Source organism: Taudactylus pleione, unplaced genomic scaffold (genome assembly GCF_031769625.1).
Source record: "Taudactylus pleione unplaced genomic scaffold, aTauple2 ptg000250l, whole genome shotgun sequence".
Taxonomy (NCBI): domain Eukaryota; kingdom Metazoa; phylum Chordata; class Amphibia; order Anura; family Myobatrachidae; genus Taudactylus; species Taudactylus pleione.
Window position 1 is genome coordinate 8,769,936 of NW_028284652.1, and position 14,947 is coordinate 8,784,882.

Genomic DNA, 14,947 nt, shown 5'->3' on the forward strand with positions numbered 1-14,947 from the left:
AGTAGCAGTCCCTTTGGATACTGTATGCTAATTCCTCCATCACAGTTTCTTAGTTCCACTTACTTTAAATTGCTTTGATCTTCTGCTTCCGTAATACTTTGTGGTATTGAACCCGCACTCTTCTCCAAGACCCCCCAATTTCCTTCTAGGGGATTAATGCTCTTTGGCTCGATTGAAGGCTTTTTCCACACCACTTTTGACTCAATACAGTGATTTGTTACCATTTGTATCTTAAGTCTTTGATGTAATTATGGACTCTGATATATTTGTCTTTACAATATCTTAAACCCGACTGTAATTTTTTTTTTTTAATAATGCCTCAATACAGAAAGTATTTAAAAAAAATGCTTTGATCTGCTGTAAAATGTTGTGGACGCTAGATGAAAACCCAGATCTTACTGTGACCTCTCTACTGTTCTGTTGAATGAGTTTCAAAATAATGAATCCTTATTTTCAAAAAAGCAGCCGCATAACAGCCAGTTAAATGGGGTATCCTTTTTTTTTTTATAAGCTTGTTTACCATAAAAGTTTTCTCCATTAGCTTGCCTTGGACAAAATTGACATTAGGTCCCAAGAGTATATTATCTGCCAATGTAATGCATGCAAATTCAAGTCATGTGTGATAATTATGTTCAGTGCGGTGACTACCACAATTAAAAATTACACATGTTCAGTGAAGCAAACCCAAAGCCTCATTATGATTAAATTGGGCAGCTAGTCCAGAAACTGTGTTGACTCAGCAATAAACTTAATAACTCTACAATTTGGATCTTATAAGCAAATTTAGCAAGTTCTCCCTGTGTTTATAAATGTTACGAAAGGTCATAAGTTAACAAGAACACATTATTTCTACCCCATATAGTAACTTCTTCTTGGGAAGTTGAAACAAATACCCAATAAAAACTCTAGTATTTTGCTGGGTACAAATAAAACGATGTGTGTACTAGGGGCGTATTTATAATGGGTGCAGGGTGTGCGGGGCACACTGGCCCCTGGGTCCACAGGGAGGGCCCGCACCGCACACCTTGCACCCATATTATATTTACATCTCCAGAGTCCCACATCGGCACCGGTGTCTGCGCTTTAAAAACGACTGGAAAATGACCACCGTGGCCATTTTCCCGTTGACCTGTGCATGCGCTATAGACTCTGGGCACACTCTAGTGCCCAGAGTCTAAGTGTGGCCAGGCCACGCACAGCTCAGTGCGCTGCTGGCTGCCGGAAGGAGAGGAGGGGGCCTGTACCGGAGACTGCACACGGACCCTGCCGCATCCAGCTGCATGGGGTCGTCAGCGGCATTGTCTGATTGGACTGCAAGTACAAAATCAGACGATGCGACTGAAGACAGTTGGTCAGCGTGGTCATATTAGCTTCGTGTGTAGTTCCGGTATTTGCCAAGGCTGTGTGCATAAGCCATAAGCCGGGTACATACTAGACGATACATATCGTCTGATCCCGCTGATCGGGCCGACATATCGGACACACTGTCTAGTGTGTACCCACTATGTGTACTCCTGCTGGCCGACATCAGGGTTGTTCCATCGTCCATGCATATACGGACGACAGAATGACCCAGCTGCTGAGGAGGGAAGGGTCAATGGTGCCAGTGAATGACATAACGGAAGTCAGTCACCGGATCATGCAGCCAGATATATCGTTCATTGGCACCATCGACCATCGCATCGGGGTGGTCGGCTGGTGTGTACCCACTTTAAGGGCATCAGAATCGATGCCCAAAGTAGCGCTCGGCAGCCTAGCTCATGTCCTATACATCAACGGACTCCGGGCACTGTGCAATGCATTACCTGGGGTGTAATGGACACTATGTAGTAGCCAATACATTTTTAAAAATGGTCTCTTGGCCTGATCACGAAGTGATTGGATATGTGCCAAGTCTCACCAACACAATTATATAATATGTTTGCATCCTCCACACACACATACAGACACATATTCAGATTTAGAACTACCCAGAGCTCTTCCCCTCTACTTTACACAACAATAAACTGCTGGCACCTGTAAACTTCCTCACTGTGGTCTACTCCACCTCCTTTCCCCCAGTTATGAACTGTAGGCCTGATTCAGAGATATACGCTATTGCCACCGCTGCCGCAAATTTGCAGCGGCTGTGCGAAATGTCACAGATGTCTGGATTAATATTGAGATGCCCACAAGCAGCTTCGCAAATCCATGTACAGGGTCACGACATGCCTGCATTTGAGTCTCAAACCCCCCCTTCCCGTTGCCACCCACAAATGTTCCCTGACTGTCAAACACTTTGTAAATAAACCCTAATTGCAAGCAACACCGATAATGCGCTGTGCGACTCAGATGCGTAACTCACATTACCGATAATAGCTCAACTGCGGTAACATCAGCATTGCGTCCATCTCAGGCCCTACATCCATCCATGAATGCTTATTTTATGCCATTGCACAACATGTGTAAAATCTCAGAAATACTTTGTACCAGTCATATCTGAAATGATAATATATAGATACACACACACACACGCACGCTGAAGTACCCGGCGTTGCCCGGGATTAAATCTTTCAAGTTATTAAATTTTATTATGTAATGTCGTTCAAATCCATCCAGTGGAAGGTCCAGAGCAGGCTCCCTGGGACAAAGTTGTGCCCGGCGCACTCCTACATGAGGTCCGACCAGGACCCCAACCACTCCAATAGGCATCCCAGACCAATTGGCACCACTCTCTGAAGTTTTCATCAAAATCCATATAGGCCCAGAATAGGCTCCCCAGGTCAAAGTTCTGCCCGGTGTACACCAACGGGAGGTCAGACCGGGACCTCAACACCCTAGTATGTCTTCTGTGATCCAATTTTACCACTCTGTGAAGTTTTCGTCAAATCCATCCAGTGGAAGGCTCAGAAAAGGTTCCCCGGGTCAAAGTTCTGCCCAGAATACACCAAAGGTAGGTCCAGCCAGGACATCAACCCCCTTGTATGTCTTCTGGAATCCAATGTTGCCACTCTGTGAAGTTTTTGTACAAATTATGTGATGTCGTCCAAATCCATCAAGGCCCAGAACAGGCTACCTGGATCAAAGTTCTGCCCGGTGCACTCCGCCGTGAGGTCCGACTGAATCCCAATAAATCAAAAGTTCTGCCCAGTGTACACCAACGGGAGGTCTGACCGGGACCTCAACACCCTAGTATGTCTTCTGGGATCCAATGTTACCACTATGTGAAGTTTTCGTCAAAATCCATCCAGTGGAAGGCTCACAACAGGCTCCCCGGATCAAAGTTCTGCCCAGCGTTCACCAATGAAAGGTCCAGTCGGGACCCTAACCCCTCTAAAACGTGACCAGGATCCAACTGGACCACCTCGTGTTGGTTTCATCCTAATCGGTGCAGGGATGTCCGAAAACTTTAACATCAATATACATCCACATGCAGCGGCACTCATTGGATTTTTTCAATAACTCAAACTCCAAAAGATATTTCAACGTTTCGGGTTTATTTCAACCCATCATCAGGAATGATGACAAGTTGAAATAAACCCGAAATATTGAAATATCTTTTGGGGTATGATTTCTTGAAAAAATCCGATGAGTGCCACTGCATGTGGATATAGATATATACAGTATATATATATATATATATATATATATGAACAATGATGAAATATATAAAAGTAATGAACTTTACTAAAAGGATTAAAAACACTCACATAGGCAATGTGTGATACATTGCAATATCACAAATCAAGCATGAGGAAGCGGATGAAACCCAATCGCATCAGCACACCAGCACTTTTGATGTTATTCCGCGTTCCTCTCTGAACCCATGATGTCAACACGATCACGTCCTGGTCAAGCTACGCCAAGATGCCCGATTTCCTCAGTGGAGTGTGGACATCAATCAATCTGTGATTATATACCAGCATATCTGGTCATCTGATTCCAGTAGACCAATCACTACTTAAAGTTTGAACAAACAAAACATAGAGGGACACTCATAGAATGTTTGGAAATACAAAAGTGTCCTCAATCTACAGACGCCATTTTGTTGTGGATCTCCATACACTAATATAGCCTCCATTTTGTTAAAGTCTGGGCTGGTGCTATTATAAACTACATCCACCAGGTGACACTCAGCTCTTATCTATTCCATAAATTGGATTACCCATAAAACAAGGGTCACGCAACAATAGGTTAAGATATAACAATACTATATATTTTTTAAGACCATTACTTTACTAAGCGCACCATCCTTTATGTCTATATATACGGTATCCAAACATTCGCAGAACTGCGAACTCAATATGTTTAGTGTAACTACACTTATTGAACATATAATACAATAGCATAAAAATACAGTAATCACATACTGGGAAGAAATACAATATTTCATTCATCTTACAGGAATTGAAATAATATATTTAATAAATTATTTAAAAATCTCATCATAATATACATAGTCAAAAAGGTACCATACCGTACTAATAACCCAACAGGGATGTCTCCATCCAACAACTGTTGAGTCAACCGTATAGACCCCCTCCCACAGAGAGATTGATTGATGGCCACACCCCACTGAGGAAGTCCAAATGGACAAAACACGTCTGGGCGTGGCTTGACTAGGACGTGACAACGGTGACATCACGGGTTCAGAGAGGAACGCGGAATAACATCAAAGATGCCGGTGTGCTGATGCAATTGGGTTTCACCCGCTTCCATGCTTGATTTGTGATATTGCAATGTATCACACATTGCCTATGTGAGTGTTATTAATCCTTTTAGTAAAGTTCATTACTTTTATATACTTTACTATTGTGCGCCTCCTTTTATCTTTGTTCATACAGTGCAATACCCTATGGGAAAAGGGCTTATCAGGGGTGCTGCACCACGAATATATATGGACACTTTCTGGACTGTTTAAAAAACACAGATTGCGCAAATTTGGTTAGCCTGTCTGTTTTTTTTTTTTAATTTTATATATATATATATATATATATATATATATACAAAAGAAAGGCTGGTGGCACTCAGCGTCTGATAAAACACTCTTCTTTAATCCAACGGCGTTTTGGGCGGGTGCCCGTTATCAAGGATATATCCTTGATAATGGGCACCTGCCCGAAACGCCGTTGAATTAAAGAAGAGTGTTTTATCAGACGCTGAGTGCCACCAGCCTTTCTTTTCTATGCATTGGAACATGCTAAAACATAGTGTTCAAATTGGAAAAAAGGCGCCTAATCAGACACACATAAATGGATCTCACCTGCTGCCGGGGGGACCGAGCTTCACGCTGGTCATCACATACCGGAATCTACATAACGGCAAACTCCACGTGTCCAACTGGTCACAAGACCAAACATACATAGACGCGTCTATCCCGGAAGTAGCGCTGCAAAGGGAGCAATGCCAGCGCACATCTCAGAAGCGGAAGGTGTGTGATGTCAGAGCATCACATGTGTCCGGTCAATCGAGTGCCGAAGGCACGTGATGTGCATGTATCACGTATCAGGAGTCAACAGAATGTCATCACTCGGGTGGTTACCATGGTAACCCACATATGCAGCCTCGGGTGAGATACAATGATGTTGATGTCTGACAGGCACCAATGTTCCCATAATCCAGATAGCCACCAAGGATCAAAGCATACAGAAAAAAATTATTTCTAATAAACATATATCTAAATCTCCATCAGTGTGATATAAACCAAAAGAAATAAATGAAAAAATCTGAAAGTAATCACAAAAATTAAACCTAAAACAAAAAATAATATTACACAAAAGAATCATTTGTTAAACTAAATTAGAAAATAAATATGAAACAAGCAAAAAACAATCAATATGAATGCAAAACTAATTGAGTGGCAATGCTCAGCGGTCCCCATACATGTCCGTGCCCCTCAATTGTCACAAAAAGACGTTAAACGATAGCTCATCATTGAGACCCATAGGTCGTAGTGTCTCCAACTGATAAATTAGCTCACATTCCTTTTGGACGAGTTTCTTTTCCCCGATCACCACCCCTCCTAGGGGGTTTAACCTGATACAGGGGCATGAAGTGACATAAAATAGATGGGCCGGCACTCCACATTAATGCAATAAAGTTACTTGCCTCTGTGCACTCCTGGAAGTTCAATCAGAACACCGACATACATGAAAAAAGAAAGGCGTCACTCACAGGTCTGGGAGATACAACATTCAAACTGACAACTTTGTCTGCCTTGTTCAACGTTTTAGTCGGACATGACTTTTATCAAGAACACAACAAGAACAACAAGTGTACATACATATATAACAGCATGTCTAAAGTTATTGGTGCAGTGTTGTGCTCCAAGTTGCCGGGAGCCAGAGTCTGACATCATCCCCGTGCGCGCTCTGAGCACTCCGACGTGAGCGTGATGATGTCACCAACGTGATGACGCATCGCGCTGTGCCGGACGCTCGGGCACAACACAGGCTTGATGAGTCTGGTGCCCCCAGAGCATCGGAGTGGATGTGACCACAGAGAAAACGCATACATTGATGTGCGTGCAGTCAGTGCACTGTGAGTGCAGTCAGCTCCTAGTGTAAAACATGAACCATAAGCTATAAAAGATGCTGGAATAAACCCATATGTGAAAAAAATATGGGAAAGCAAAGAAACAGATCTAAAATTACCACCTACAATAAAAGGAGAACATATAAACTCCACACACAAGTGTTCCGAAAGGGTGAAAAACATGGATATAGCATATAAGCGTGTATAACATGAAAAAATTATAGATCGTACAGATCACAAGAATTAAAAATAAACATAAAAGTAAAAATAAGAACTTAGTATGTGACCATACCACTGTGTGTAAGCGGTATGCATATTACTTGTAATAGAGGAGTCCAGCAGGGAATTGGGCAGCATTAGAGATAAGATTACCACCTTTGAATCTACTCACAAAGCAGACCTAACCAGCGAATCTACTCAGAACTGGCTGGAGAAACTCACCAATCAGATAGCGGAATATAAAAAAGAACTGATTAGGGTTAGGCACTTGGGGGGAGGTTAGGGTTAGGCACCAAGAAGGAGGGTTAGGGGGTTAGAACAGAATAGTTTATACTTACCTTTAGATGATCGGGATTTCCAGCGCTGTCAGTCTTCCGCTGCCGGGCTCTGCTGTTTTGTCGGGCTGCCGCAGCCGGGATTTGAACTGCCGGTCATGCGGCAGCCGGCATTCCATACCGAATGCGATAACAACACCCTTCTGCAAAAGCTACACAACATGCATGATTTTCCAATAAACTTAGTCCTATGCACCATTGACGTTGTATCCTTATACACCAGCATCCCGCACCAACAGGGCTTGGAGAGTGTAAAACAATTTCTTGAAAACAACAGTGATTATTATTATTATTATTATTATTATTATTATCCTTTATTTATATGGCGCCACAAGTGTTCCGCAGCGCCTTACATAGTACATAGAACTAATAGGTGAACAAGAAACAAGTAACTTACAGTACATTACAGTGCAGGACAAGGACACAACTTATATACATTGCTGAAATAGTGATTAAAGCACTCACAATAAGCTGCCGGGAGTTGGCAGTCATGTGTTAGGTGCCCTATGGGGAGTAGAGAGTAGAAGAAAATGTAAAGAGACGCACATGAGGGAAGAGGTCCCTGCTCATGAGAGCTTACATTCTAAGGGGAGGGGCAGACAGACAGGCGTGACACAGAAGGGGAAGATAGGAAGGAAAGAGCATGAGGTGGGTTAGGATGAGTGCTGGAAGGCCTTGATGAAGTAGTGGGTCTTGAGAGCCCGTTTGAAGATTTGTAGAGAGGTGGAGAGTCTGATGGGGAGAGGGAGAGCATTCCAAAGGTAGGGAGCAGCACGGGCAAAATCTCGGATGCGGGAGTGGGAGGAAGTAATCAGTTGGCAAGAGAGGCGGCATGCATTAGTTGAGCGAAGTGGGCGGGCGGGAGTGTGAAGGGAGAGAAGGTAAGAAATGTATGCGGGAGAGGATTTGGTGAGGGCTTTGTAGGCGAATGTAAGAACCTTAAATTGGCATCTGAAGGGGAAGGGGAGCCAGTGTAGGGCTTGAAGGAGAGGGGAAGCAGATGTAGAACGTCTGGAGAGGAAGATGAGCCGAGCAGCAGCATTGAGAACAGATTGTAGTGGAGAGAGGTGAGAGACTGAGAGGCCAGCTAGGAGAAGGTTACAGTAGTCCAATCTGGATATGACCAGTGAGTGGATGAGGGTTTTAGTGGCATCCTGGGTGAGGAAGGGTCTAATCCTGGAGATATTTTTTAGGTGAAAACGGCAGGACTGCGAGAGGTGCTGAATGTGCGGTTTAAAGGAGAGGGAGGAGTCTAGGATAACTCCAAGACAGCGCACTTTGGGGCTAGAGGAAATAGTTGTGCCATCAATAGATAATGAAATTGTGGAAAGTGATGTAGTGGAAGAGGGTGGGAAAATGATCAGCTCAGTCTTAGACATGTTAAGTTTAAGAAAGCGCTGGGACATCCATGAAGAGACAGCAGAGAGACAGTTGGAGATACGGGTAAGGAGCTCAGGGGTGAGCTCAGGGGTGGAAAGGTAAATTTGAGTATCATCTGCATACAGATGATATTGGAGGTCAAAGGAGTTAATGAGTTCACCTAAAGAGGATGTATATAGGGAGAAAAGGAGAGGTCCAAGAACAGAACCTTGGGGAACTCCTACTGTTAGTGGAAGTGGAGGGGAAGAGGAGTCATGAGAGGACACAGCGAAGGAACGATCAGAGAGGTAGGAGGAAAGCCAGGAGAGGGCAGTGTCACGTAGACCGAGAGAGTAAAGGATTTGCAGGAGGACAGGGATGGTCGACAGTGTCAAATGCAGCAGAGAGGTCAAGGAGAATGAGCAGAGAGTAGTGGCCCTTGGATTTGGCAGCAAGGAGGTCGTTGCTGACTTTCGTGAGGGCAGTTTCAGTAGAGTGGAGAGATCGGAAGTCAGATTGAAATGAGTCAAGGAGGGAGTGGGAGGAAAGAAAGGTGGTAAGGCGGTTGTAGACAATACGCTCAAGGAGTTTGGAAGCAAAAGGGAGAAGAGAGATGGGACGATAGTTGGAAAGTATGTTAGGATCAAGGGTAGGTTTTTTAAGAATGGGGGAGACAAGAGCATGTTTGAATGCAGAAGGGACAGTGTCAGATGATAGGGAGAGATTAAGGAGGTGAGCCAGATGGGAACAGCCAGAAGGAGACAGGTGGGAGAGGAGACGGGAAGGGATAGGGTCAAGAGGGGAGGTGGAAGGAGGGGAGGACTGGATGAGGGCCGTGACTTCCTCTCCAGAAGCAGGGGAGAAGGATGTCAGAGTTGGTGAGACAGAAGGGGAGGGGTGGTAAGGGCAAGGAGGGGGAGGAGTGCTGAGGGTCTGATGGGATATGATGTCCTCACGTATGGAGTCAATTTTAGATGTAAAGTAGGTGGCAAAGTCGAGGGCAGAGAGCGAGGAGGGAAGGCAAGGAGGGGAAGGGCAGAGTAGGGAGTTGAAAGTGGCAAAGAGACGCCGGGAGTTTGAGGACTGGGAGGAGATGAGGTTCTTGAAATATGTTTGTTTGGAGAGAGACAGTGCAGCACTGTAGGAAGAGAGAATAAATTTGAAATGGAGGAAGTCAGCCTTAGAGCTTGACTTTCTCCACTGACGCTCTGCAATTCTTGAACACTTTTGTAGGTATCTGGTGCATTTGGAATGCCAGGGTTGTGGTGTGGATCTGCGAGGGTGAGTAGTTATTGCTGGAGCAACAGAATCAAGAGCAGAAGTAAGGGAGGAATTGTACAGGGAAGTAGCTTGTTCAGGACAGGAGAGAGAAATGATAGGGGAGAGAAGAGAGTCCAGCAGGGAGGAAAAAGCAACAGTGTCAATAGCCTCAATATTAAGCTTAGTAATGGTAGCCTTAGGAGTTAGAGGGGAAGGAGAGAGGGATAGGTTAAAAGAGAGAAGGTGATGGTCAGAGAGGGGGAATGGGCAATTGGAGTAATCAGAAATATCACAACGGTGCGTAAAGACCAGGTCAAGTGAGTGCCCACTCACATGGGAGGGTGAGGAGGTCCATTGCGCGAGACCAAATGAAGAGGTGAGGGTAAGGAGTTTAGCTGCAGAGGATTCTGTGGGAATGTCAATAGGAATATTAAAATCACCTAGGATAGTGGAGGGAAGATCTGAGGAGAGAAAGTGAGGGAGCCAGGAAGCGAAGTTGTCAAGGAATTTGGAGGGAGAGCCAGGGGGACGGTAAATGACAGCTACTCTGAGGTTTACTGGTTGGAAGAGGCGTATAGCATGAACCTCAAATGTGGGGAATGTAAGGGATGGTTCAGAGGGTATTAGCTGGTAGGAGTAACTGGTGGATAGAAGGACCCCAATACCACCACCATGGCGACCCCCAGGCCGGGGGGTGTGGGAGAAGGCGAGGCCCCCAGTGTATAGAGCAGCAGGAGAAGTGGTGTCAGAGGGTGAGATCCAAGTTTCAGTGATGGCTAGGAGATTCAGAGAGTTGGAGATAAAAAGGTCATGGGTGGGGACCAGTTTATTACAGACTGACCTGGCATTCCAGAGGGCACAGGATAGAGAGATAGCATTTGTGGGGGAGATGTGAATAAGATTATCCAGGTTGCTGTAACGTGGAGGTAAGCTTAATTTGGGGGACCGATATGAAGCGAGTTTAGTGATGGTGCGGGCACCTGAGCTAGAAAGGAAACCTATAGGAGGTGGGCAGGGAGGGAGATGTGGATGGCAGTGGGGTGAAGTGACAGGGAGAGGAGTGTAGGAGGAGGGTTTGGTGTTGGGGTTGTAGGACAGAGGGGGGGGTAGAACAGAAAGAAAGTGGAGTAATGGGTGAGGGGTGAAGAGTAGGCAGACAGAGGAGGGGGGAGAAGGGGAGGAGGAGGTGGAAGAGATAAGGGGGAAAGGATAAAGGTGGAAGCAGGGGGCAGAATAGAGGATTAGGTAGAGACTGAGTGAAGGAGGGAGTTGACGAAAACCTTGTCATGGTGTTTATAAGTAAACAAGAGGAATGAAATTTGGAAATGTAAATGAGATATGAGTGGAAGAGATTTGTAGGAATGCAAGTGAAAAAAACAGTGATGTATCAAAAAACAGTGTATCAATATGTACGCAGATTAACAAGACTGTTAAGTCACCCATAGTTTTATTATTTTCACCATACTTAACTTAAACTTAACATCTAAAATAACGACACTGACAACTGAATAGATTTGCAATAAAGAGGTCGCAGCCAAATTTATTTAATTGAATTGTAATTGATCTGTAATAGCATCGAGCATGGTGGCGAAAAAGCAGTGCTAACTCGGCTACAGCCCATAAGCGGAATGTATTACTAAGATGGGGGTGGAGATTCCACCCCCAAGTGCGAGCTCTCTCGAGTAGTACCATCTCCCCTTAATCTAGCAAAGTGCTGATCCCTCCATAAGATGGAGACCTGGTCCTCCCCTAAGGCAGCGACCGACTCGCCTCCTCAAAGGGGGGATGCTTGCCAAGTTCAGCTGCACTAAATTGAGCCGCCGAGGAGCACTGCTTTCCGCCAGCTGCGCCTCACCTGTTGGAAGAAAACAAAGAATAACACTCCAATGAATAACATCGGCACAAGCCGATTCAAATTGCAGGGTGGGTGGGTGGGATCACAACTGGAAAAGAGGAAGCTGACTCCTCCCAGTGCACTGATAACCCTAAACAGAGCCCGCCTAAACAGGTCCCTGATAGGCTGTCAAACTCTGATTGACTCAATACAAAAACCAATAACATGACTGCGACCACAAACCCAGTTCTAACCAGTACTGCTACAATAAAAAACAGGGTGCTTATCTCCTCTCATGCTTATGCTAGCATTCGCGTGCTTTAAGTCACCCATAGTTTTATTATTTTCACCATACTTAACTTAAACTTAACATCTAAAATAACGACACTGACAACTGAATAGATTTGCAATAAAGAGGTCGCAGCCAAATTTATTTAATTGAATTGTAATTGATCTGTAATAGCATCGAGCATGGTGGCGAAAAAGCAGTGCTAACTCGGCTACAGCCCATAAGCGGAATGTATTACTAAGATGGGGGTGAGATTCCACCCCCAAGTGCGAGCTCTCTCGAGTAGTACCATCTCCCCTTAATCTAGCAAAGTGCTGATCCCTCCATAAGATGGAGACCTGGTCCTCCCCTAAGGCAGCGACCGACTCGCCTCCTCAAAGGGGGGATGCTAGCCAAGTTCAGCTGCACTAAATTGAGCCGCCGAGGAGCCATGCTTTCCGACAAATACGGGGTCCACTGACGACGTACCGCCACCAGCTAACTAGGACCGCTAACTGCTGCCCATACCAGCCAAAAGAACTGATGCAAACCAGATCAAACCTTCCCCAACCAAATGCACTCCATCTGATCTATAGAAGTCAACCTCTTCATAGCGGAGACGGGGGTGTTTGATAGCACGCCCCGAGACTCTCCACGGAACAAGACACCGCAGCATTCAGTTGTCTCCTCACTCTCTCTCAAGCTGCACCTCCTTGTTCTCCTCTCCAAAATCTACGGGGAATCACTTCAGACCAAACCAACTGAACCTGTGACCAATGCTGAGCAATTATTTGCAAGTCTCTCTTCATAGCAATGATGAACTCTACACCTTTACACGTGCCCAAATCATTGCCTCCCAGATGGATGACCAAGCAGTCTGGGGCACCCCATCTTTTCTCTGAATCCCAGAGAAGAGTCAAAAAGCCATTCCATCTGACACCGCGCACCCCAATCCAGCGGACATTACAGGGGGTCTCTCGAGCAAGGGGGTGCCTGCCAGCCCAATACACATATGAATGACCCACAATCCACACCCTATCAAGTACCCTACCACGACCTGTAAGGAAAAAGTTTTTAAAGGAACAGTATTGCTCAAACACCATAGCATTTTAACCACCAACCAAGGAGGGAAAACTGAGTTGTTTGAGTGACCCAGATGGAGGTGAACAACACCAAAACCTCATTGAGGGCAAAAGGTGAAAAGAGCTCCAATCCCCCCTAGCGGCGGGTAGCTTAAGGCACTGGGTTTCCCAAAAAACAAACTCGCATTGAAGCGCTATCTCCTTAGGCAGCTTGTCACCTCTAGCATAACCTTTATAAGCGGAAGACTTCCACCGACCCAATCGCTTGATTGCCTCGCTGGAAGAACCCGCTGCTGCTGCACAATTGGCCGCACCAAATCTGAATGAGTGTGCGCCATAATGTCCACCGGCAAATCAAGGGCTATCAAATAATGCTTAAAAATCGCTGTGAACTGAAAAAACGCGAGAGCGGTGAAAGATCCCCATGCACTAGCCATTGCAAACCCCTCCGCGGACGCCGCTGGTTGTAAAGCTTAGCTATGGCCACGGGGCATATGCTCGGGTCCGGATGCTCAGTAATTGACTACCAATGTCCCCCACCTAATTGGTCGGTCTTTGATCTCAGAATTTTCAGCAAAAATCGAGTCCGATATCATAATCACATTCTCCAACAAAGTTCCTGTGCGCACTGACTTCTTACTAGCAGTTGCCAGTTCACCTACACGCAGCGCCCCGAAAAATGCTAAAACAAATGCCAAACTGACAACATCGCCTCATAATCTCTAAAGGCCGCACCTGCCGCTGCCAGGCCGCTATTCCTTAACAAACTGGTACCTACCGGCCTACGAGAATCGTCTGAATGCGCCTGTTCTTACGCCCAACCCTTCAGAGCTTTGGAAAGAGTAAATGACTTAGTTGGGTCTACCAAGATACGCAATTGTGAAAAATATGAAGTGCCTGCCAAAGCACCGGACATTGCTGCTTTTGACCGTCCTTGTTCATGCCAAAACCACTGAACTGCAACCTGTTACCTTCAACACTCTTACCCTGATCTATTTTGTTAATGAAAGCCAGCAAAGAGTTCCACGCTTCCGTATAGGACCTTAGGGTACCCGTCGCCAGCGCTTCCAGAGTGAGTCTGCCGTCACACCAGAAAAATTATGCTCCGATTACTAAGCTGCGCCATCTAGATCTCTATGGCCACTACAATTGGGAACAACTCGAGGAGGAGCATATTGCTTGTAAAACCGGCAGCTCGCCAATCCTGTGGCCAAGCCTCCGCGCAATACTGACCCTCAAAAAAGGCCCCCAAATCCAAAGCCCACTGGCTTGGGCAACCAAAAACCGAACCCTGTTAAAATCCTGCAAAAAGTGCACCATAAGCGCATGTCGATCTTGAGTTCACTATTCAAACTAGTTCACTATTTTTTATTTTTATTTTTTATTATTGTTTACGCCTGCTGTGGCCCTCTCTACCAATAAGAATTCATCTAAATAATGGGCTATACTTGACTGCCCTAAACCTGGCTGAATGCACCACTGTAGGAAAGAGCTGAAATACTCGAAAAAGGAGCAGGAAATGGAGAATACCATTGGCAAACACTTATCCACACAATATGACGCATAAAATTTGAAACCCATGTATCTGAAAGAATCAGCCTGAAAACGGACTCTGTCACTCTTCGCCAATGGGGCTCCCTCACCGAATTCGTGCACCCCACCGTAGATCATCCTCAACAGATTGATAAATGACGCTGCACTCGCCTGGATCTAGAGCGTCGTGAACGGACTCTCCCTCCGGATAGAACAGGTGTTGGATCAACCGGAATTTACCGGCCTCCTTTTAGGAACAACACCCGAAGGGGAAACGATTTTTTCCTCACAACCACTGGTTAATCCCTAGCTGACTTAATGTTCCTTTGGCCGAAACAAAAAATTGGACGAACAACGGGCAAACTAAACCCTCAATAAAAACCTCTTAACACACCTATCTAACCCCCGCAAAAACGCAGTATTAGAGCAATGAACTGCATCGCCTGATGCATCCGGAACCGAGCTGTCTGCAATAACTACGGAATCTATTTGTGCTCTTATGCTTCCCCTTTTTTTTTTTTGAACAAAATAACGCGTGAGCCTG